We start from the raw sequence: 25391 nt of genomic DNA, 5'->3' as shown, positions 1-25391 counted from the left end.
AACCATTTCATTAGGACTTCAGCATATGCATTCTGGGGGTACACAAACATTCCATCTATAACACTCAGCAATTTTTAGTACAAAGAGATTCATCAGGATATCGATAATTACCCCCTTTTGTTTGGGGTTGGTTATGGAAGAGAAAAGAGTCATCAAATTGCAAAATAAGGCAAGAAAGAAGCAATAATAATAAAAAATGCTCCTAAATGCCTAAACTAACTGCAGGAGTTACTTAGTGGGACATGCTATGGAAATATGTCCAAGGATCATGGAGTTGACATTGAGAGGGATATAACTGGTTCCTGGGCTCCTGGGTCCCCCTCATAGAGATACGGCAGAGTTGAGCATTTATATTTATAAACATTGTACTCTGTGGGCAAATATTATGAACTCTATTGTTACAATAAGAGTAAGACTAGGAAAGTTTGCTTTATGAGCACAGAAAAGGGCCTTGGGTATGTATGGATCTGTATACTTCCTAAGAAAATAGGTGAATGCTGGAGCACATACTCTTCTGGAAATCCCAGGTGAATTGCAACTGTAAATATGGTTGGTTTGATGCATTTTTAAATGTCTTACAGTTTTTGTTAGAGGGTGCAAAGGGGGCTATAATAACCTAGAAAGTGATCAGAAGACTTTCTGTATTTCATATACAGCTGGAAATGGATAGTAGCAGGATGTGGTAAAAATTTGGTCTTGGCACACTTTGCATACTTTGTGTGATTGACCTTTCTCACCACCAGAAGTTTACATATATCCTTTAATTATGTTGAATTTCAGTGTCCTGGACAATCTAGGTATAAGAAGTGTGAAGATCTACATTTTTGGGGGATTAGAGTCTTTGTCCCTGGGGAACCCTCAGGTTGTCTGTGAACAGGTATGGGGTCAAGACTGGTTTTATTTCTAACCCAGAAGAATCAGCACACTATGGTGGAAATAGTTGGCCTACAAATTAGGAGACTTTGATTCTAGGGTTAGTTCTGCTTATATCCTTGGGCAAATCACTTCTGCCCTTTATGCCTCAATTTTTTGGAGTATATGATAAGTGACATAAATTTGAGAAGTCTTCCTACTCTAGTCCTCTGAGATTATCATATGAGGAATAAAATGGGGCATGTTGCCTTTCTATTGGCTGCCTATTTCTGCTGTTATCTTTCTTTTTAGAATTTTAGATCTACTCTGAGCTATCAAAGTATAGATTTTAGATATATTTCGTGAGCTATCAAAGTGATGATCTTGTTAGCAGGTTTAGACTTTATGCCCTTTGAATAATTTAAATGGCCACTTGCAAGCCACAACTTCTGACTTGGGAGTGTGTGGACGGTGGGGCTAGGCCAGGGATTAGTATTATCTTAATAGTCTTCATCTTAATGGCCCTGGGCAGACTGCTTTGTAGCTTTCCTCATATTTCACTTGAAGATCTCTGATTCACTCAGGTTCATCTCACTAGTTGCTTTATGTCAAGGGTTCCTATGGGTCCCCAAGCGGCTGAGGAAGTGTTGCCTGCTTAGACTGAGCAAGCTCTGAGTATAACTTATTCTGCTATTGTGATACAATGGAGATGACCTGAGTAATGTAAACTTTTAAGCCTCTAAAAAGGAAAAACGGAAACAGATGGCACCCTGTTTCTCCATGTATCTATTACTGCTAAAGGTTTTTGTCTGGATAAAATGCAAATACCCAGGCATATAGAAGCAGGCTTTGAAACCTGCATGTCAAACATCCCATTTCTTCATAATATCTTTATAACTCTTATAAAATCTTCACTAAGAGGGCTTTGATGAATGAAAGTAAAAGCAAGATATTAAAAGAACTTGGAGGGGGAGGTAAGAGATAGGATTTATCTCAACAGAGAAGATTGGTGCGGGCATCACTGCTAGCTAACCTCGACCCAGGAGGCAGCCACTGGGACAATTTCTGCTTGTGTTGTTATTATACAGTAAGACTCCAATGTGCTATTTGAAAACAGGCAATAGATAGTTTAACTCATTTCAATGTCCTCCTTTATGATTCTTGAAGGACTCCTTGACCTGCTCTTACAGAGTACTTTTAAAAATGTTAAGTCTTCAAGAACACATGGACACAGGAAGGGGAACGTCACACACCGGGGCCTGTTATGGGGTAGGGGGAGGGATGGCATTTGGAAGATACACCTAATGTTAAGTGATGAGTTACTGGGTGCAGCACACCAACATGGCACATGTATACATATGTAACTAACCTGCACGTTGTGCACATGTACCCTAAAACTTAAAGTATAATAAAAAAAAAGTTAAGTCTTGTATCCAAATTTACATCTCATCATGGGTCTTTGGCTGGTTCACATTTGTGTTCATTTAGCACGGAATCTCTTCTAAAGGTCTTTTTACATAGTCTCATAGTTCTCGAATCTAAAGGTCTTTTTATATAGTCCCATTGTTCGTTCTTTTCCATTCTTTTTTTCTCTAATCTAGTCTGCCAGCCTTATTCCAGCAAGATAGTCTTGAAGCTCTGATATTCTTTCTTTCACTTGGTCAACTTGGCTATTGATACTTGTGTTTACATGTGGGTAGGAAGAATCCATATTGTGAAAATGGCCATAGTGCCAAAGCAATTTATAGATTGAATGCTATTCCTGCTAAACTACCATTGACATTATTTACAGAATTAGAAAAATTAAATATTTTAAAATTCATATGGAACCAATAAAGAGCTCTGAGAGCCAAGACAATCCTAAGCAAAAAGAACAAAGCTGGAGGCATCACGCTACACAACTTCAAGCTCTACAAGGCTACAGTAACCAAAACAGCATAGTACTGGTATGAAAACAGGCACATAGACCAATGGAACAGAATAGAGAACTCAGAAATAAAACTGCACATCTACCACCATCTGATCTTTGACAAACCAAATAAAAGCAATAGGGAAAGCATTTCCTATTTAATAAATGGTGCTGGGAGAACTGCTAGCCAGATGCAGAAAATTAAAACTGGATCCCTTCCTTATATCTTATGTAAAAATTAACTCAAGATGGATTAAAGACTTAAATGTAAAACCCAAGACTATAAATTGTATAAAACTATACATTATAAAAACCCTAGAAGAAAATCTAGGCAATACCATTCAGGACATAGGTATTGGCAAAGATTTTATGATGAAATCACCAAAAGCAATTGCACCAAAAGGAAAAATTGACAAATGGGATCTAATTAAACTAAAGAGCTTCTGTACAGCAAACGAAACTATCATCAAAACGAACAACCTACAGAATGGGAGAAGATTTTTGCAACTCTCCATCTGACAAAGGTCTAATTTCCAGAATCTACAAGGAACTTAAGTAAATTTACAAGAAAAAAACCCATTAAAGAGTGGGCAAAGGATATGAACAGACACTTCTCAAAAGACATACATTCAGCCAACAAACATTAAAAAAAGCTCAACATCACTGATCATCAAAGAAATGCAAATGAAAACCGCAATGAGATATCATTCTCACATCAGTCAGAATGGCGATTATTTAAAAAGTCAAGAAACAACAGATGTTGGTGAGGTTGTGGCGAAATAGGAACACTTTTACATTGTTGATGGGAATGCAAATTAGTTTGACCATTGTAGAAGACAGTGTGGTGATTCTCAAAGACTTAGAACCAGAAATATTATTTGACCCAGCATTCCTATTACTGGCTATATAGCCAGAGGAATATAAATCATTCTTTTATAAAGATGAAATACTCTATTATAAAGATACATGGATATGTATGTTGATCGCAGCACTATTCACAATAGCAAAGACATGGAATTAACCCAGATGCTCATCAATGATACACTGGATAAAGAAAATGTGGTACATAAACGTTATGAAATACTACGCAGCCATGAAAAGGAATGAGATCATGTCCTTTGTAGGGACATGGATGAAGTTGGAAGCTATTATCCTCAGGAAACACATGGAAAAACAAAACCAAACACTGTGTGTTCTCACTTATAAGTGGGAGCTGAACAATGAGAACACATGGACATAGGGAGGGGAGCAACAGACACTGGGGCCTGTAGGAAAAAGGGCAGAGAGGAGAGCATCAGGAAAAATAGCTAAATCACGCTGGGCTTAATACCTAGGTGACGGGTTGATAGGTGCAGCAAAACACCATGGCACACATATTTGCCTATGTAACAAACCTGCCTGTCCTGCACATGTAACCCGGAACTTAACAGAATCTCTTCTGAAGTCTAACTTGGTCACATTTTTCAACCCTATTGTTGATTATCAGGCTTCAGAAAAAAGTATTGAGATTTGACAGTTACAATGGAGGAAAAAAAGATTGTGTGTACATATACACAGAAAGAGGAAGAGAGTAACACAGCAGTCTTGGTGTGATAAACTGCTGCGAACAAGCATGAGCCTTCACTACCATTTCAATGCAAATGTGGAACTTGACATTCTCCAGGGGTCAGTGACGAAATGGATTCATTAAAATTCTAGGAGAATAGTAACCTTTATCTTAGAATCTCTTGGTTGAAAAGGTTCTTTTTTCAGTTTTATCTTTATTCTGTCATTCGTAAGTTGATTGTTTTTGTACGTAAGTGTTCGGAAAAGCCACATCTACTAGTCTTCCACTATGTTGTTGAAAGATGACTAGGGCTTAAAGGCATTGTGTCCTGTTCTCTGCACACGAGTACACTGTTTTTCAGAATGTGACAGGCAAAAAGGAACATGTGAAACCTAAAATTTGGCTCATGAGTCATCTCTTGTCTTCTGAGTAGAAACAGGCTGCAAGGTCTGTTAAACTGTTCTTGCAAAGCCAGATCAGAGCAAACCTACAGGGCTTCCAAGTCTGTTTTAGCATAGCAGAGTGTCTTCTTTAAAACAGGGAAATTTGAACTGCCCTGTCTTCACCTGACATATTACACACTAACGTCTGGCAGCTCATGGGTACATGGAAAATACTCATTCACTTGGAAAATATGCTGTTGGATTATGTTATTCTACCATGAAGGGAGGGGCATGGAATTTATTCTTTGAAACTCTAGTAATTTACTTTGGTAAATAGCCATATGAATTCATTTATTTATGAGCTTGAGAAGTGGAGAACCTCTTGAGAAATTAGGTGTAGAGGGATTGATTTGCATAATAAAGATCTCTTAGAGATTACTGGAGATCCAAGAATATTCAGTTGCAAACATCCAGCAATACTAGATAGAGAATGGATCAAGGCCACTGAGGCAGTTGGAACAAGTATGAGGAATAGCTGGGACCATCAGAAAAAGAATGATCTTTTGTTTAAAGGAGGAGTTCTGTTCTGATCAAGGATGACACCTGTGACAATGTCAGGGACAGGCACTTCAGGAGCATTGAAAATATTCTGGCAAAAAAGGAAAGCAAAGTCAAAGTTGGTGGACTTTTGAGGGGGGAAAAACACACACAAGGGTGGTTGTAGGTAGGTGATGATGCACTGTGGTATGAGTTATTTTCAGTTGGTTGTGCTGGGCTCGTAATAGACTATCTTAATCTGAAATCTATGTGTTTAGTTCTGGGAAGTTGTACTATCTGTATTTTTGTCCTCTCTGGAATTTCTGATGGACAGATAATCTTCTCTATTGATGTACTAATATGCTGTTTGTTTTTTTTCTCATCTACAAGATGGTTCAATTCTATTTTCCAAACTTTCTATTGAAGTTTTTTGTTTCAGCAGCTGTTTTCTTTCTTTTCTTCTGTTTCCAAGAACTCTTCGTGAGTTTTTGATTGTGACTCTCAATTATCTGTGTAATGGTATTAATCTTAGGTATTTTGGAGTTCCCCTCTGCTTTCCATTGTTGCTCCATTTATTTCCTTGAGTCTCCTTTGTGTTAGTTTGATTTTGTCCTCTGTCTTCCATATTGGAGATTATCTTTAAATATATGCTCCTCCTTGGTAGTTTTTAAGTGTGTTTCAGAGACTTATTAACATCTGCCTTGGTAAACATCAGAAAATAAACTTCCTGTCTATATATATTCAAGTTAATTACACAGATATGTTATAGAATATTTGTATAATTTATAGGCAATATACAATAATTTATGTTACCCATAACATGTTATAGCATATAATTACAAATAATAGTAGATTTTAGTATCTACTATCTATAGTATAGTATCTACTATAATAGTAGTAGATAGATTAGTTTTCTATTCCTGCATAACAAATGACCATAAACTTAGTGGTTTAAAACAACATCCACTAATTTGCTCACAGGTCTCCAGGTCAGAAGTTCAAGCAGGCTTAGCTGGGTCCTCTGCTAAGGGTCTCACAAAGCTAAAATTATGGTTTTGGCCAGTCTTTTATTTGGAGACTCTGGAGAAGAGTGCCTCCAAGTTTACCGAGGTTGTTGGAAATTACAGTTCTGAGGTTCCTGGTCCTTACTACCTTCAATGCCAGCAATGGCACATCAAATCCTCCTTAGGCTTTGAATCTTTCTGACTTCATTTTTTCTTTTTCTTTTGCTACCAGCTGGAGAAACTTTCTGCTTTTTTTTTTTTTTTTTTTTTTTTGAGACAAGAGTCTCGCTCTTGCCCAGGCTGGAGTGCAGTGGCGCGATCTCGGCTCACTGCAGGCTCCGCCTCCCGGGTTCACGCCATTCTCCTGCCTCAGCCTCCCGAGTAGCTGGGACTACAGGCGCCCGCCATCTTGCCCGGCTAATTTTTTGTGTTTTTAGTAGAGTTAGGGTTTCACTGTGTTAGCCAGGATGGTCCCAATCTCCTGAACTCGTGATCCGCCCGCCTCAGCCTCCCAAAGTGCTGGGATTACAGGCGTGAGCCACTGCGCCCGGCCGAAACTTTCTGCTTTTAAAGGGCTGATGTGATTTTCATGTGATGCATCTGGATTTCCTTTTTGCCATATAATGTAACAACTAGGGGAGTGATATCGCATCATACTCATAGGTTCCATCTGCACTCAAAGGAAGTCATTCTTAGAATTCTGCCTACTACATTTGCCAAGGTAGTAGAAGCACAGTCAGCCATGCTGTTTCATGGGAAGAGGATCTCAGAGAGTAAGAACTCCTTAATCAGACTCTTAAGTAACCTTCTCATTAGTCCTGCCTCTCTGGACCACTTACAGTGATGGCTGGTGCCGTTGATTCCTGACCATTTCTTGAGTTCTGCTATCTGAATCAGAAATCACTCTTTAGCCAGTTAGGGTGCGCATTTCTTTGCTCTGCTCAGTCATCTGTGTGCTTTCCATCTCTGAAGATGTGTTGACATCTCTTGCCTGAAGTTTATCTCCTCTATTATTGTTCTTATGTGTTTCTGTCTGCTATGGTTTGAGTGTATGTTTCTCTCTAAACTTCCTATGTTGAAGCTTAACCCCCAAAGTGATAGTATTAAGAGGTGTGGCCCTTGGGAAATGATGAGGCTGTGAGGGTTCTGCTATGATAAATGAGTGTCATAAAAGGGCTGGAGTGGCAGAGTTTGCCCCTTCCTTCCACTTCCACCATGTGAAAGTACCATCTTGGAAGCAGAAAGTGAGCCTGCCCCAGAGAGTGAATCTGCTGGTGCCTAAACCTTGGACTTCCTGACTTCCAGAATGGTGAGAAATAAAATTCTGTTTATAAATTACCTCGTTTGGTATTTTGTTATAGCAGCGTGAATGGACTGAAATACTATCAGTTTATTATTTTACTGTCCTTGAACTTTACTGCAATCTGTATGACACCCTTTTTCTAGATCAGCATTTTTTTTGTTAAAAAAAATTACGATTTTATGACACCACAAAACTGGATTGGATTAGGTAAAAACTGACATTGAAATCAGAAATCCAAGGTTTCTGATTCCTTTCATAACATTGTGACTCCTCTCACCGGCTCATGAGTTTCATGAGCTTTCCTTTGAAAAGACAGGTTTCTCTAAAACATTAAAATGTGTTATCTGGAAAGTGAGATATTTATTAAATTATTGAGATAATTTTTAATGATATACCAAGAAGATACATGTTTGATAACATCTCAAAGTTTTGGCTTTATTTTTATGTGGGTGGTATTCTGTCAGTGTTTTTAAAGGCTTGTTTAAAATTATTTTTTCTTATTTTAAAACATTGCTTTTAGTTGGTAACAGATGAAATATTAAATAAATATGCAAACCTCAAAGGCATTCATAGCCTTACTGTAGTATTGTTTTATTGATGTGTTCTTTGATGTCCCTCACGATTTTTCAAATACTTCACACATTTTCTAAGATAAATCCTCAAGACTGAAGCAGTAGCCTGGCAGAGGCCACAGCAGCAAGGTGCATACTTTTTTCCTTTTAGCAAAACGAACTGATTTAAATATGATCTGGTACTTTGAAGAATTTTGTCATTAAAATATAGTCCCATTAGTCCTAATTTAGAGATAGTCTAACCCTTGCTTGAGTAATACATCTGTTCCTATGTAGATGATGCATGCCTATTTACTAATTGGTATAATAATCATAAAACATAGCTGATTTTTTTTTCTCACCCATTAATTTTGTAAGCCATTATCCACTGATAAGCTATAGGAAGAAAGCCAAAACACCACTTAAAAGACATGGAAACCCTCATAGTATTAGGAAGATAGTAATATTTAAGGGAAATAGTACTTATTTTAATTGTATCATTTTAAAGGTAAGTTTAACATCCTTAAGAGACTATAGGATCAGAATTGACCCCTGAAGATTAGTAAATATAATTGATATGTATACAATTATGTTAACTATTCATGAATTTTGATCACTTACTGATGACTTACCTGGATTAAAACAGGATTTCATGTTTTAATATGAATTGGTTGCAATCTATATGGAAAATTATCGGTATTATACAATTTCTGGCACGTTGTTTTCTTACTTCTGGAAATCTGCTAAATTTACTTGTCAAGATGCTTAACTTCTAAAAGCCTTGGGTTGTCTTATCTGTGAAATGAAACCATAGAGTAAGGCTATATAAGGAAATACATATATGACATTTAGAATTTTTATTGATATTAGTGCAATATAAGCATTAAAAGCAATACATAGTATTTTCTTTTAACTTTTCTATTACGAGTTCTTTGTGGAAATTCCTTTGTTATATATAGGTATAATGTGAAGATGTGGAGAATCACTTTATTTTTCAATATATACAATTGAACATTGAAAATTGTGGGGGTTAAGGATGCTGACCCGTCAAATGGTAAAAAATTTATATAAGTTTTGACTTCCACAAAACAACTACTAGTAGTCTATTGTTGACTGGAAGCCTTATTGATGAAATAAACAGTTAACACATATTTTATATGCTTTATGTATTATATGCTATATTACAATAAAGTAAGCCAGAGAAAAAATGTTATTAAGGAAATCGTAAGGGAGAGAACATATATTTTCTATCCATTAAATAGAAGTGGGTTATCAAATTTTTCATCTTTGTCATCTTCATATTGAGTAGGAAGAGGAAGAGAAGACATCAGTCTTGCTGTCCCCCAAGGGTGGCAGAGGTGGAAGAAAATCTACATGTAACTAAAACTGCCCAGTTAAAAGATGTGGTGTTAGAGAGTCAACTAGAGAGTGTTGGTGCTGTGTCCAAGAACTATGGAAAGACAGAAATGGACACAACCTAGCAATGCATAAAACCAAGCCTTACAGGATCATTTGCAGGGAGATGTGTAATAATTTCCCTGCCAGAATACCCTTTCAAATAAGACAGCAAAATCTAGAGTCCAGAACATAAGAAAATATGTATGTGAAGAAACAGAAAAATGTGACCCATAAGGGAAAAGTCAGTAGGAACACACACAGATATTGGAATTATCGGAAAAGCTTTAAAACAGTGTATGCTCAAAGGCTTAAATTAAAAAATGATTAGCATAATTGAATGAATAGATCAACCATATAAAATGGAATTCTAGGACTAAATTTAAATGTCTAAGATGAAAAATTTGAACAAAGGAAAAAATGCAATGAATAGGAAAGAGTTACACAGTAAATATTAATCCGATTATATCAACAAGTTCTTTAAGGGTAAATGGTCTAAATACATCAATTAAAGACATATTACAGTGGGAATTAAAAACAATGATAACATGACCCAATTATATGGTGTTTACAAGAAACTCATATTAAATACAAAGATTCAGATAGTTAAAAGGAAGGGGAAAAGATACTATGCCAACACTAATCAAGAGAAAGTGGAATTACCTATATTAATTTCAGACAAAGCCTTTAGAATTTGGGATGTTATGGTTAAAGAGATACATAACGATATAGGGATAAATTATTCAAAAAGACATAAAAATCCTTAATGTGTATGCACCTAATGAGGGTGTCAAAATACATGAGGCAAAAACTGAATAAAGTTAAAGGATAAATAGTTAAATCCACTATTATAGTGAAGACTTCAGCGCCCCTCTGCAAGTAATTGGTTAATCAAGAAGGCAAAAATAAGAACAGATGATGTGAATAGTACTATCAACAAGTAAGACCAAATTCTGAGCCAGAACTATTTGAAAGTTAGACATACTTTGAGATAAGTCATGAATCAAAGAAGGAATCCCAAGAAAAATGTAAAAACATTATGAACTAAATTAAAATGAGAATGCTTATCAAAAGATTGATAGGATGTTATGAAATCGGTGCTTAGCGTTAAAATGCCTAGAAATTTAATTGCTTAAATGAAACAAAAAGACTTCCCGAGAGTCTCAAACTATCAATACTCATACAGGAGAAATAGAGAAATAGATAACTTAAATACCTCTATATCAATTAGAGAAATCAAATCAATAATAAATTTGCAAGAGGGAAATTAAAAGGACTAGGTGGTTTCACTGGCAAATTGTACCAACCATTTAAAGAAGAAATAATACCAGTTCTCCACAGGCTCTTCCAGAAAATAGAAGGAATGAGGCCAGCATTACTCTACTACCAAAACAAAATAAATATTACAAGTGTTGGGGTGATTGGACCCAACACCAGGTTGTGGGAGTGAGGAAGTCCGGGAGAGTCAAAGGAATGAGAAAAAGTTTGAGAGAGAAGTGGGACCAGCTGGCCATTGCTAGTGTATGGAGGCTGCGAAGGCCCCGAGCTCTAGAAGCCTAAACTATTTATTGGTGATCAAACAGGTGGTGAGAATGTGGGGTGGAAAGGGAGCATTGCATTAAGCACATGATTTACAGCTGTGATGGTTTAGCATATGCTCTACTATTTGAGATAATGGAGAGCAGGCTCTTAACTCAAGATACAATCGATCCTGGGAGAGCAAGGAGCCAGCAAGTCTAGACACATTCCAGAGCCACGAGCCCTGGATTCTGTCCAAGCCACGAGGGGTTTTATGCCCTGGGCTTAGATTATGGTGCATCAGGGTAGTCTTCCACCCTTTAGCACAGAGCTTGGTGTTCCAAAGGCCACAAGGGGTTTTAGACCCCAGACCCTGGACATGTTCCAAGACTTTTACATTATGTCAGACATGCAAGCCCTGCCTCAGCTTCTCCCAGCACTCAGCTTTTCCCAACAACAAGGAAGGAAGACTATGAATTAATATATCCAATGAGCATAGATATTAAAAAAAAACAGCAAAATACTAGTAAATCAGGGCTAATAATATATTAAAATAATTATATGCTAGTGATATTTCAGGCAAGCATGGTTGGGTTGGGTCAATATTTAAAAATATAATCTGCCAATGTACAGGCTAAAGAAGAAAAATCTTAGGGTCATATCCTTAACATGGAACATTGACAAAATGCAGCACACATTCGTGATTTAGAAATTCAGCAAACAGTATAGCAGAATACTGCCTCAAATTGATGAAGACTATAGACTCAGTACTTTTTGCCTAAAATTGGGAAGAAAGCAAGCTTATTCTATATTCTATTCAACATCATACTGGAAGTCCTAGATACAGCAGTAAGACAAAAGAAAAGAAAAAGTGAAATATAGATTGGAAAGGAAGAAACAAGGTAACAAGGCAGTAAGCAGTCTTTATTTGCAGATGATGTGTTTTGTAGAAAAATCCCAAAGCATTTGTGTAAAAACTGGAACTAATAAGCAATTATAGCAAGGTCACAGGATACAAGGTCTGTATACAAATGTCAATTGCTTTCCTATATTCCAGCACTAAAAAATTAAAAAAGGTCTACAATGACACCTAGAAAATACTTACGTATAAATCTAACATATGTACAGGATTTGTTTGAAGAAAACAAAACATTAATGAAAGAAGTCAAATATCTAAATGTAGAGATATACTATATTCATTGATTGGAAGACTCAATATTGTCAAGATGGCAAGTCTTCACAGCTTGGCTTACTGCAATCCTAAACAAAATCATGGCAAGCTATTTAGATATCCAATGAACGGAGTCTAAAGTGTATATGGAAAGGCAAACACCTAGACTAATCAAGAAAACATGTATTGAAACAAAAATCTTCACGTGACTGTTTATAGCAGCTTTATTTGCAATCGTTAAAAATTGGAACACAAGATCTGAAAAGAAATAAGCTATTAAGCCATGTAAATAAATGGATGCATCTTAAATGTACAGTCATAAGTAAGACAGTCTGAAAAGGCTATGATTCCACAGTATTCCATTGACTATTATTGTCTTATTATATAATTTCATTTATGACATTCTGAAAAGACAAAATGATAAAATAGTGTTTCTCAGAGGCTTAGGATTTGGGGAAAATTGAATAGATGAAGTCCAGAGAACTTTTTAATAGTGAAACTATTCTGTGTGGTATTATGATGCCAGGTTTCATTTACAAATGCATTTTTCAAAACCCATATACAACTTTACAAAGAGTGAACCCTAATATATGCAAATTAAAAAAATTACTTAAGAAGTTGAAGTATTCCACAACGGAATGCAGAATGTGATAAAAGTATCTAACTGTATTACAAATATAGAAACAACTTCACTGAAAGGGTTAGGGATAAAGACACTGACTTAAATAACTTTGGAAGTGAGTGAAATCTGTAAGGCTAAAGGAAAAATAAATGGTACATAAACACTCTATTCTAGTTGATGAAGTTGTTTCTAAAACTAGTACACAGGCGTACTCAAAGATATTGCAGGTTTGGTTCCAGGGTTCCAGACCACTGTAATAAAGTGAATATCATAATAAAGTGAGTCAGAAAAAATTTCAGTTTTCCAGTTCATACAAAAGTTATGGTTATACTATAATGAAGTCTGCTAAGTATACAATAGCATTATGTCTAAAAATATACATACCTAAATTTAAAAATATTTCATTACTTAAAAATTCTAACAATCATCCCAGCCTTCAGTGAGTCATAATCTTTTTGCATGGGACTTTCAAATTTTGATCAATCCCCTCAAACCCTGCCACTGCTGTATCAACTAAGTGTACATAATATTCTAAATTCTTTGTCATTTCAACAGTGTTCACGGCATCTTTACCACAGTAGTTTCCATCTCAAAAAGCCGCCTTCTTTGCTCATGTATAAGAAGTAACTCTTCATTCAAGTCTTATGAGATGGTAGCAATTCAGTCTCATCTTCAGGTTCCCGTCTTCTAAATCTGGTTCTGTTACGTCTACCACGTCTACAGTGATTTCCTCCACTAAAGTCTTGAACCCCTGAAGGTTATCAGGAGGGCTTGGAATCAAGTTCTTCCAAACTCCTATAAATATTGTTATTTTGATCTACTCCCATGAATCGTGAATGTTTTTAATGGCATCTAGATGGGTGAGGCCTTTCCAGAAAATTTTCAATTTGGCCAGATCCATTGGAGTAATCACTATCTGTGCTAGCTACAGACTTATGAAATGTATTTCTTAAAAAGATTTGAACATCAAAATTACTCCTTGATACATGGTCTGCACAATAGAAGTTGTGTTAGTAGACACACTTGAAAACAACACGAATCTCCTTGTACCTCTCGATCAGAGTTCTTCAGTCACCATGTGCATTGGCAATTAGCAGTAATACTTTGAATGGAATTTTTTTTTCTGAGCAGATCTCAATAATGAGCTTAAAATATTCAGTAAGTCATGCTGTAAACATGTGCTGTTATCCAAGCTTTGCTGTTCCATTTATAGGGCATATGCATAGTAGATTTAGCATAATTCTTAAGAGCTCTAGAATTCTCAGAATAGTAAATGAGCATTGGTTTTAACTTAAAGTTACCAGTTGAATTAAACCTAACAAGAGTCAATTTATCTTTTGAAGCTTTGAAGCCAGGCATTGAGTTCTGCTCTCTAGCTATGAAAGTCCTAGATGGCATCTTCTTCCAATACACAGCTGTTTTATCTACCTTGAAAATCTGTTGGCCGGGTATTGTGGCTCACACCTATAATTCCAGCATTTTGGGAGGCTGAGGTGAGTGGATCATTTGAGGTCAGGAGTTTGAAACCAGCCTGGCCAACATGGTGAAACCCTATCTCTACTAAAAATACAAAAATTAGCTGGACATGGTGGCTTGTAATCCCAGCTACATGGGAGGCTGAGGCAGAAGAATCTCTTGAACCTGGGAGGTGGAGGTTGCACTGAGCCGAGATCATGCCATTGCTCTCCAGCCTGGGTGACAGAGTGAGACTCTGTGTCTCAAAAAAACAAAAAAACCAAAACACTGTTTAGTGTAACCCTCTTCATCAATTTTCTCAGCTAGAACTTCTGGTTAACTTTCTGCAGTTTCTCCATCAGCACTTGCTGCTTCACCTTGCATTTTTATGTTATGGAGATGGTTTCTTAAGCCTCATGAACCAACCTCTACTAGCTTTAGACTTTTCTTTTACAGTTTCCTTATCTCCCTCAGCCTTCATAGAATTGAATAGAGTTAGGGCTTTGCTCAGGGTTAGGCTTTGGCTTAAGGGAATGCTATGGATGGTTTGATCCTCTATCCAGACCACTAAAACTTTCTGCTTATCAGTAGTAAGGTTATTTAACTTTCCTTTCCTTCATGTATTTACTGAAGTAGCACTTCTAATTTCTCTCAAGAATTTCTTTTAGGCATTCATAATTTGGCTAACTCTTTAGTGCAAGAAACCTAGCTTTTGGTTTATTTTGGCTTTGAACATGCCTTCCTTGCTAAGCTTAAACATTTTTAAGCCTTTAAAGTGAAAGATGTGTGATTCTTCCCTTGAATGCTTAGAGGACATTGTAGGGTTATGAATTGGCCTAATTTCAATATATCGTCTCAGAGAATATGGAGGCCCAAGGAGAGAGATAGGGGAACAACTGGTCAGTGGAGCAGTCAGAACACACACAACATTATTTGGTCTTTCATGAGTACAGTTCATGACACTCCAAAATGATTGCAATAGTAACTTCAAAGATCACTGATCACAGTTCACCATAACAGATATAATATTAATGAAAAAGTTTGAAATGGTGTGAGTTACCCAAAATGTGCACAGAGGCATGAAGTGAGCATGTGTCACATTTTTGCAATAAAGCAAAGTTCAATAAAACAAGGTATGCTGTATACATGTATACTGAAATTAAGCAATTAAATAAATGGATGATAATCATAGGAGCCAGATTTCTCACTGTTGTAGTAGATTACAGATAAGGCAGAGGGAAAAGAATATAATGATCTGTGTGGTAATTAGTTACATGTATCTTTATGAACCCATGTTTAGATTAATATAGATACAAGTGGTTACATATGATATTGTTATAGATGTGTACATGCATGAGCAATATACATTGCAGATACTTCCTTACTCTGTTGGTTGAGAGAGTCTAGAAGCAATTACACTTCAGTAGCAAGAAGCCCACCTAGCACCCAGATCTTGATTTCCAAAATTATTTTTCAAAAAATGAATGAGAGTTCTTTGAAGAAATGGCTGATTTTAGGACTTTGCAGGAAACATACGAGATAAGCCTGGAGCATCTTGTAGCACCAAAAAGTAAGGAATTTTTCAATGCCCTCTTGCAAAACAAAATAGTACAACACACACACACATAAAATACAATAATGATAGGCATATGTTAAAGGGACACAGGAGCTGACTGAAAGAGTTCCCAGTGACAAATGCTGGGACGTCACTAGGACGTAACGTACTAATGTAAGATGTTAGCTAATAGAGGAAACTGGGTATAGGGTATTGAGAACATTGTACTTTCATTTTTTTTTTCTGTGAACATAAAACTATTCTAAAGTAAAATATTTGCTAAGTGTAATCATATAACCATTCTGTTTTTCACTTTTAGTACAGTATTCAATAAATTGCATGAGCTATTCAGCACATTATTATAAAATAGGCTTTTTGCTTACGATTGCTTTGGCTATTTGGGCTCTTGGGTTCCATATGAATTTTAGAATTATTTTTTCTAATTCTGTGAAGAATGACATTGGCAGTTTGATAGGAATAGTGTTGAATCTGTAGATTGCTTTGAGCTGTATGGCCATTTTAATGATCTTTCCAATCCATGAGCACAGAATGTTTTTCCACTTATTTTTGTCATCTTTGATTTCTTTCAGCGATATTTTGAAGTTTTTGTAGAGATCTTTCAGCTTCTCAGTTAGCTGTATTCCTAGGTATTCCATTTTCTTTGTGACTATTATAAATGGAATTGTGCTATTCATGATAGTAAGTTACATAGAAAATGATAACAGAAATTTAGACTCAGGAATCTAAGCTTCTTTCATCATGTAGTTCTTTCTTCCATAGCAAATGGCCCATGTGTTTGGTGATGACTGGGGAAAAAAGAATATGAAAGAGCACAGAGTGCAGAAAATGACTGGGGAGACTATCATTTTCACTCATATTTTAGGGTAGCATTTTTTTTTCAACCAACGCAAGTGAGAAGAGTTCCAAGGAGAGCATTTGGAGGGCTTGCTGTGTTTTTCCTGGAGTTTTGGTTTCAGGCAACAGAATAAAGAAAAAGAGAAATCTACACTTCCACTAGTGGAGTAGGAATGTGTGAGTGGGAACTGGCTTGGAATCACTTTAAAAGGGATCCTTCCCAAGAGGACTATGTGGAAAGGAAAAAGCCATTCCAACACAAGAATCTGGGGTTGACCACGAAAACTCTGTGGCAAACATAGGCAGTTTTAAGCAACCACTGAGGAGAAGAATTACCAAAATAGTGCAGAGATCTTGTTTTAGGAGTCTTCAATTAAGAAGGAAGGGAGAAAAAAGCATACTGAAAGGAGGAAGCAACTGTGCACCTGATATGTCCAAAGGGAACTAATGCCAGATTGCGATTGTGCCCACCACTTTGCTTTAGAAGTGTAAACTATTTTATAAGGCTAATTTCTGGATGTGTTTGGACACTTGGCAGTTCTGCTACAAATCTTTCAAATTTGGGATTCATACATCTTGTTCTTTGACTTGGAACAACCTAGATATATTTTGTATGGCAGATACGTAGCAAAGCATAATTGGAATTGTGGGAAAATTCAGAAAAATCTGTCTGGCAATATTCTCTAAGGAAAAGCTCTTCTACTCAACATCATTTTTGATTTGCCAGTGTTTTTATCACTAGACTATAAAAATCATTTGCTCAGATCCATGTATACTTGAAGGCTATGTATTAAGAAAAATTCATGTGACAACCTAGTAAACAAAAGAACAGCCATGGGGAATGAGAACTAAAAGACAAGATACGTAGGCATGATATAATGTGGAATTGGAGGGAAAAAGGATTAGGAAAAAATGTAAAGGGAAATATTAAAGCATAAAAATTGTTTAATCACATAATTTCATCTAAAATTAACATTAGCTGGAATTATAATCGACTAAACATTGGTTGAACAGTGTTTTTTCTTTATCTCTTTTGTATTTTGAAGTACTTAAGGAGGCAGATAATTTGAAGATCTCAGGTTTCTTAACTGGTATGGCTCCTACAGGTTTAAAAGAACTTGTACTGATCCTTCTGTAGGGATGAGGGCAGCCAGGACCTGCCAGGGTACTGTACACTTTTGATCTTAAGGGGAAAACAACTCTAATAAAATAACTCAATATTGTGAAGAAAACTGGAAGTTGTTTCAATCTACAATCCTTTAAAAAGCCTAAATCTCAAACCCATCCTGTCTCATAGTCTATTAGTCAATAGTCTGATTTTTGGTTGCTAGAAAGGAAAGTAGACACCTTAAAGGGAATGTCAATTAAAGTGTGCTGTTTACTAAATTCATCACAATATAATATCATTAAGATAATTATATACATTATATTATAATTGCTGTCAGGTTGAGACTTTGGGGTGGTTGGGACAGGGTGACTATTTAGCTTATAAATCTTAAGGGTCAGAGGGTAGATTGTGGTAGGTAGAATGATAGCCCCCTATAGATGTCCATGTCCTAATCCCTGGAAACTATAAATGTGTTATGTTCCATGGCAAAGGGGATTAAGGTTGCAGATGGAACTAAGGCTGCTAATTAGCTGACCTTAAAGAAGGGAGATAATTTTGATTATCCAGGTGGACCAATGTAGTCACAAGCATTTTTAAATGTGAAAGAGGAAGACCTAAGGGAAGATCAGAGAAATGTGATGTGATAAATGAACCTACCATTACTGGCTGGAAAGATGGAGGAAGAGGGCCACTGGCCAAGCCACATGGACAAACTCCAGAAGATGGAAAGGCTAAGTCCATGGATTCTCCCTGAAAGAGGGACATAGCCCTGCTGACACCTTGATTTTAGCTGAGTAAGGCTCATTTCATACATTTTAACTACAGTGGTGTAAGTTTTTTTAGGCTGCCTCTTTTATGGCAATTTGTTATAACAGCCATAGAAAACGAATATAAGGAGCATTTGAAAATTTGTCATAACATAATATAGTACAGTGAGCATAAATCAGCCTGACTTACAACCTGTTGACCTGGCTTTGCTCACATGTCTAAATCCATCCGTTTTCCCTGTTCAGAAGCCTGGTGGGGGGAACATGGAAGTCTCAGGACTTCCCCAAATGAGCAGGTTCTAGAAATATGTGGTAGTGTATTAAGCTTTCAGTAGAACTGTAAATTGCTGTTCTAAATAGTCACTGCCCTTTAACTATCTGATTTGAGATATGTATAATAATTTTTTTCAATCATCAACACTTGGAGAGAAGGTTAGATTTGAGGCAGCAGTTAGAAGAGTGCATTCTGACATCGGTAACCTTGTAACTGTGGAAGCAACAGCAGTGAGAAAATTAATGTAAAAAAATGTAAAGGGTTGGGAGTGAAACAACTTGATGCTCTATTGATAAAGTACATATCAAGTGAATAAGAGTTGGGGAGGCAGTACATTAGATAGTGGACCACAATTTTTAATTGAAAATGGCCTACCACTCTATCTTTAGTTCTGGAAATAGAACTTTTTCCTTGGACTTAGACAAGGTCAGATACTTCTCTTCTTTAATGTTAAAAACAGATCATATTTTGCTTTCCTTTTAACCCCATAGTTCTATTGAGTACGAGGTATGTATGTTTACAGACTAGAATGAAAATTGGCTCTGGGTTTCTTGCCAATGGCCTGATGATCTCATGCTGGAGTTTGGCAAAAGAATTTTGCAATAAGAGAAATTCCATTAACTTAGAAGACTGAATTCCATTTAAAATTTCAAAATACTTTCCTCCTCATTTCTGCTCCTGCTCATGACCATAACTTCTTGAAGGTTTTGATCTCCTCTAGGATGGTGTCCTCTGAAACAGAGTGCTTTAAGACTCTGAAATATTCTCTAGACCTTGCCTACTTGAAACGTGGTTGACCAACATCATCAGATCATATCACTTCTGACTGAAAATGTAGAATCTCAGACTGACACATCAGGTTCAATTAAGTTCATGAAACACTGCTTTAGGCAATATTTCCTATACGAAAGAAATCTTAAGAGATCATCCCCAGACTCACTGACTGATGTGGATGCTAAGAGTGATTGTGGTGGTGGTGGTGGTGGTGCTGGTGATTATGTGGGTGATTTTGGTGGCAGTGATGGTCTGGATAGTTGTGGTAGCGGTTATGTATGGTGAGTAGCTGCAGTGAGACAGTTTCTCCAATATGGCAGGCACACTGCTGGTCTTGCCTACCATTTAAAACCCAGCGCTTAGCATAATATTTGGCTTATGGAATATATTTAATCAATATTTATTGATTAAATGAAGGTTAAGAAATCATCCTTAATGTTCTAGGAGCCATGTCTCCTCTACTCCTCTAAGAAGAAAAAAATGTTTTTACAAATTCTACATAAACCCATCCAGCTTTCTATCTACACACCTATCTACTCATTCATTCATTCATTCATTCATTCACAGACTTCATTCTTTTATTCAATAAACATCTACTGACTATTTGCTATTGTGTTAGGTTCTGGGAATTGATGAAAAGGGTACAGTTCTTCCTGGAGGAGTTCGGAGTCCAGTTAGAAGTAGAGATTGTTAACAGAGGTATGTTAAGATTCAGTGACAGATATTGAAGGGGTGACCTGCCCCTCCACACCTGTGGGTATTTCTAGTCGGGTGGGACGAGAGACTGAGAAAAGAAATCAGACATAGAGACAAAGTATAGAGAGACAACAGTGGGCCCAGGAGACCAGCACTCAGCACACCAAGGACCTGCATCGGCACCGGTCTCTGAGTTCCCTCAGTTTTAATTGATTATTATTTTCATTATTTTAGCAAAAAGGAATGTAGTAGGAGAGCAGGGTGATAATAAGGAGAAGGTCAGCAAAAAAAACATGTGAGCAAAAGAATCTATGTCATAATTAAGTTCAAAGGAAGGTACTATGTCTAGATGTGCACGTAAGCCAGATTTATGTTTCTCTCCACCCAAACATCTCAGTGGAGTAAAGAATAACAAGGCAGCATTGCTGCAAATATGTCTTGCCTCCCACCATATGGTGGTTTTCCTCCTGTCTCAATTGAACAAATGCACAATCGGGTTTTATACTGAGACATTAAGTTCCCAGGGGCAGGCAGGAGACAGTGGCCTTCCTCTATCTCAACTGCAAGAGGCTTTCCTCTTTTACTAATCCACCTCAGCACAGATCCTTTACAGGTGTCGGGCTGGGGGATGGTCAGGTCTTCCTCATCCCACGAGGTCATATTTCAGACTATCACATGGGGAGAAACCTTGGACAATACCCCGCTTTCAAGGGCAGAGGTCCCTGTGGCTTTCCACAGTGCATTGTGCCCCTGGTTTATTGAGACTAGAGAATAGCGATGACTTTTACCAAGTATACTGCTTGTAAACATATTGTTAACAAGGCATGTCCTGCACAGCCCTGGATCCCTTAAACCTTGATTTCATACAACACATGTTTTTGTGAGCTTCAGGTTGGGTCAAAGTGGCTGGGGCAAAGCTACAAATTAACAACATCTCAGCAAAGCAATTGTTCAAAGTACAGGTCTTTTTCAAAATGGAGTCTCTTATGTCTTTCCTTTCTACGTAGACACAATGACAGTCTGATCTCTCTTTTCCCTGCAAGATATGAAAGGGTATTACAATGTTACTGAGAAGGTAATGAAAACCTGGGTGGTAGGGCCTGAGAGTGAAGGATTTGAAGGGTAATTGAAGGGTAAAGATACTTGCTAGGCAACAATGACGTTCTAGGGAGATGGAAATCCTGAGTTATTTTTATGTGTTCAGAAAACTTACGATATTCTGACCATTATAGTGTCTAATTGTCATGTTCGGGGTTTGAGTTGTGGGTATAACACAAGGAGTTTGTCCAAGAGGAGGCAACTAAGAAGAGGCAATTTTGCTCTATGTCCTTAAGTCTAAATAGCTTCTAAGACTTCAGGAGAGGTTTATCACTTCCCTGACTCCCGGCCCCCCAAAAGCCCCCCCACCCCCAAAATGTTCCATGATATTTTTGAAAACTGAGGCATCTTGTGTCAACAGTACTTTAATATATATTCCAAGAAATTCTTGACCAGGAAGAAAAGGGTGAAACCAGTAAGTACATTTACCGTGTGTTTTAGGAAACTCCTGACAACCAATTTATCTGAGCAAATACTTTGCTTATCTGGTTAAAAAGTGTGTACACAGGATACTAGATTGCTCACCTGGGCAAATAGCTCACTTAACAAACAACTGTTTCCATATGAAGGCTCCTTTCAAGATCCTCATTTCATTGCGTTCATCAATCCTAACTATTACATCATAGATTTAGCTTAATCCTAATCAGAGGCCAACATTGGAAGACTTGCCTTCTACCTTGTGTGCTCAGATCCCAAAATCCTATGAAACTGTGTTCCTGACCTGAACTTTCTGAGACATTAGTCAGTAAAGATGGGGTCCTCCCTTACTGCAATAAGGCTAATAAACTTAGCTTTGCTTCGTAAACAGGTGACTTGGTGGAGTTTTGAAGTGCCAGCATTTGACATTTAAAATGTCTGAGAATAAAGAAATAGGAAGAAAGAAAATTCTAGTCGTATTTAACTGTATGTCACATGTAGTTGTGGGTTGAAATAGAGTTCAGGGTGGACAAATCATTTTCTGATTTATTAGATTAAGATGACCTAAAGAAGACAATATGAATACCAATAGTCACAAGAAATAAGAGATGATTCAAATATTTATGACAGAATACTTAACATCAAATAATTGAAAGTAATTATGAAAAATATATTTGTTAAAAATTCCTGTAGATGCCACCACTATTTTCCAACTCTGTTTACAAAACAAACAAGTTAATTTTTCTTCTTCATTATCTACCTTAAAATTTGTGGTTTATATTGTGCGATAAATGTTTATCATGAATATTGGTGAAAAATTCTTAAATTCTCAAAGCGTTAAGAATGGTAAAACGTCAAGATTTTCAGTTAAAAATATATGCAATTTGTGGTAGGATGTTAATATTGTTAAACTTTGCAAAAAGTCATTTCCATTTCTAGTCTGACTTAAAAAACAAAGTACGATTACATTTAATGCTGCTAAACATTTGTTTACTTGCACTTACGGTATCAACTGCAGCGCTGAATTTGTTGTGCAGAGAAATTCATTACAAAGTATGGCAATGTGGATGACTGGGGATAGCACCATACTGTATTTTTTTTCTTGGTCTGGTTACATAAGGCCTTATTTTCTCCAACATACTGTTCTATGGACAAAATTCTAAACTTTTCTTTTTTGAGTATATATCAATTATATATGAAACGAGGTGTTTTTTTAATACATTCTCATATTGACCCACATATTTGTAAATTCACTGATAGTTTTAATTAAAGTAAACCAACAGTATAATCACTAAGGATGCTATGTTTCGACACCATTGACTTAATGCCTGCCCTTATCATTCCTTACATGTGGTATTGCCCTTGACTCTTTAGAGTGCTCTCTGTTCCAGTTTGCTACATGCCTCCAACCCGGTCATTTATTTTCTTCATTTTCTTAAATTTCTTCCCCTCAAATGCATGTGTTATTACCCCTGCTTGAAGATCTTTAATGGCTTCCTAAATCTTTGGGAAAAAGTTCAAATATATTAACAGTAACAATGTATATGGCCCCTGCCTGCCTCTCCAGCATTCTCTCTTGTAAGTATCCTGTGAGCACACTCTGCTCAAAGTATTTTAAACTAATTGGTATACACACTTACAATCAGCTAAGTCTTTATGTTTAAGGATGCAGCTCAATCATCTCCAAATTACCTTCCATAACTTGCCCCCAGACTGAACTAGATGGTCGTGGCTGTGCCCGCAGCACTCTGTATGTACGCTGAGAGTACCTCTTGGTACAATCACTCTTTGGTTACCTCCTGTCTTCCCTACCAGACTGTAAGTCCTCAGATTCAGCAGCCGTGTCCTCCATCTGCATAGCCTTAGACATGTGGCTCATTGTAGGTATTCAGTAGTCTACTAAATGAATTCAATAAATACATTCATGCAGAGTATTATGGGCTGAATTATGTCTTCCCTGCCCCAGCCCTTCATTCACATAATGAAGTTCTAATCTCCCTATTCTTCAGAATGTGACTGTATTTGGAGATAGGGTCTTTTAAGAGGTAATTATGTTAAAATGAGATAATTTGGCTGGACTCTAATCCAATATGACTGGTGTCCTTATAAGAGGAGGAAATTTGGGCACAGACATAGAGTGAAACCATCTGAAGACACAATGGCCATCTACAAGCCAAGAAGGGAGGCCTCAGAAGAAGCAACCCTGCTGGCACCTGATCTTAGGCTCCTAGCCTCCAGAACTGGGAGGAAATACATTTCTGTTGTTGACGCTACCCAGCCTGCAGTACAGGCCTTTGTTTTGGCAGCCGTGACAAACTAACATGTAGGGTAATAATGTTTAGTTGTGAAACAGAGGTGAGAAAAAGATGAAAAGAACAAATGAATAGAAAACCTGGACTAAAAAGACAGTTTGCACATATCAGGTGTATTTCGATTCATTTTATGTTAATTTAATAGCTATTATTGAGAACTATCTAATGGGAAAAATGACAGCCACTAGTGTTCAAGTTAGAAGTTTGGCATTTGTCTTATTTTTCTAACATACTAGCCACATGGGGTCAGACATACTATTGAACCTCTTTTTTCTTTTGAGATGGAGTTTCGCTCTTGTTGCCCAGGCTGGAGTGCAATGGCGCAATCTCCACTTACTGCAACCTCCGCCTCCCAGGTTCAAGCGATTCTCTTGCCTCAGCCTCCCTAGTAGCTGGGATTACAGGCATGTGCTACCATGCCCAGCTAATTTCTGTATTTTTAGTAGAGATGGGGTTTCACCATGTTAATCAGGCTGGTCTCGAATTCCTGACCTCAGGTGATCTGCCTGCCTCAGCCTCCCAAAATGCTGGGATTACAGACATGAGCCACCACGCCTGGCCTATTGAACCTCTTTCTGAGCCTCTGACTTCATCTACAATAAAAAGATATGGCATCAATTATTTCATTTAAATATTAATGTTTAAATAAAAATAAAAAACAGAAAAGTGTTTTGTAAAATGCCATTCCACTGTTGGGTATTTTTAACAGGTAATTTACTCTGCTAGGTATATTGCTAGCTATTTCCATTTCCAAGCAACTAAAGTATGTGATAAATATTGTCGAATTAATCATATGTTTTTATACCAAGTTATACTATTACTAGTTGCAGAGAAAGTACATATTTCTTCAAACAAGGCCATATGACTGTTGTAATCTCTATTTATATATATTTAACTTTGTTGATTTTACAGGTAAAAATGGTTTACCTGTAAACCATAGCTTAATCCTAATCAAAGGCCCACATTGAAAGACTTGCCTTATACCTTGTGTGCCCAGATCCAAAAATCTTATAAAACTTTATGGCATTTTATGTTAATTTGCAGTTACTTGGTTACTAGTGGAGAGATATATATTTCTTCATATTTATTATCTCCTTTTTCAAGTTCTTGTTTTTGTTTTGTACTTAATGAAAGCGTGTCTACATATACAGAGATGTATACAATATATATGAAAGAATGTTGATACATGTTTTGCACATGCCTCCCTAGTTTGGCTTATCTTTTAAGTCTGTTAATGGCTTTTCATGTGAACATTTTAATTTTTATGTAGATAAATATATCAGTTTTTT

Source organism: Hylobates moloch, unplaced genomic scaffold, assembly GCF_009828535.3.
Source record: "Hylobates moloch isolate HMO894 unplaced genomic scaffold, HMol_V3 SCAFFOLD_20, whole genome shotgun sequence".
NCBI lineage: Eukaryota > Metazoa > Chordata > Mammalia > Primates > Hylobatidae > Hylobates > Hylobates moloch.
Note: the sequence above shows the minus strand (reverse complement) of the source record.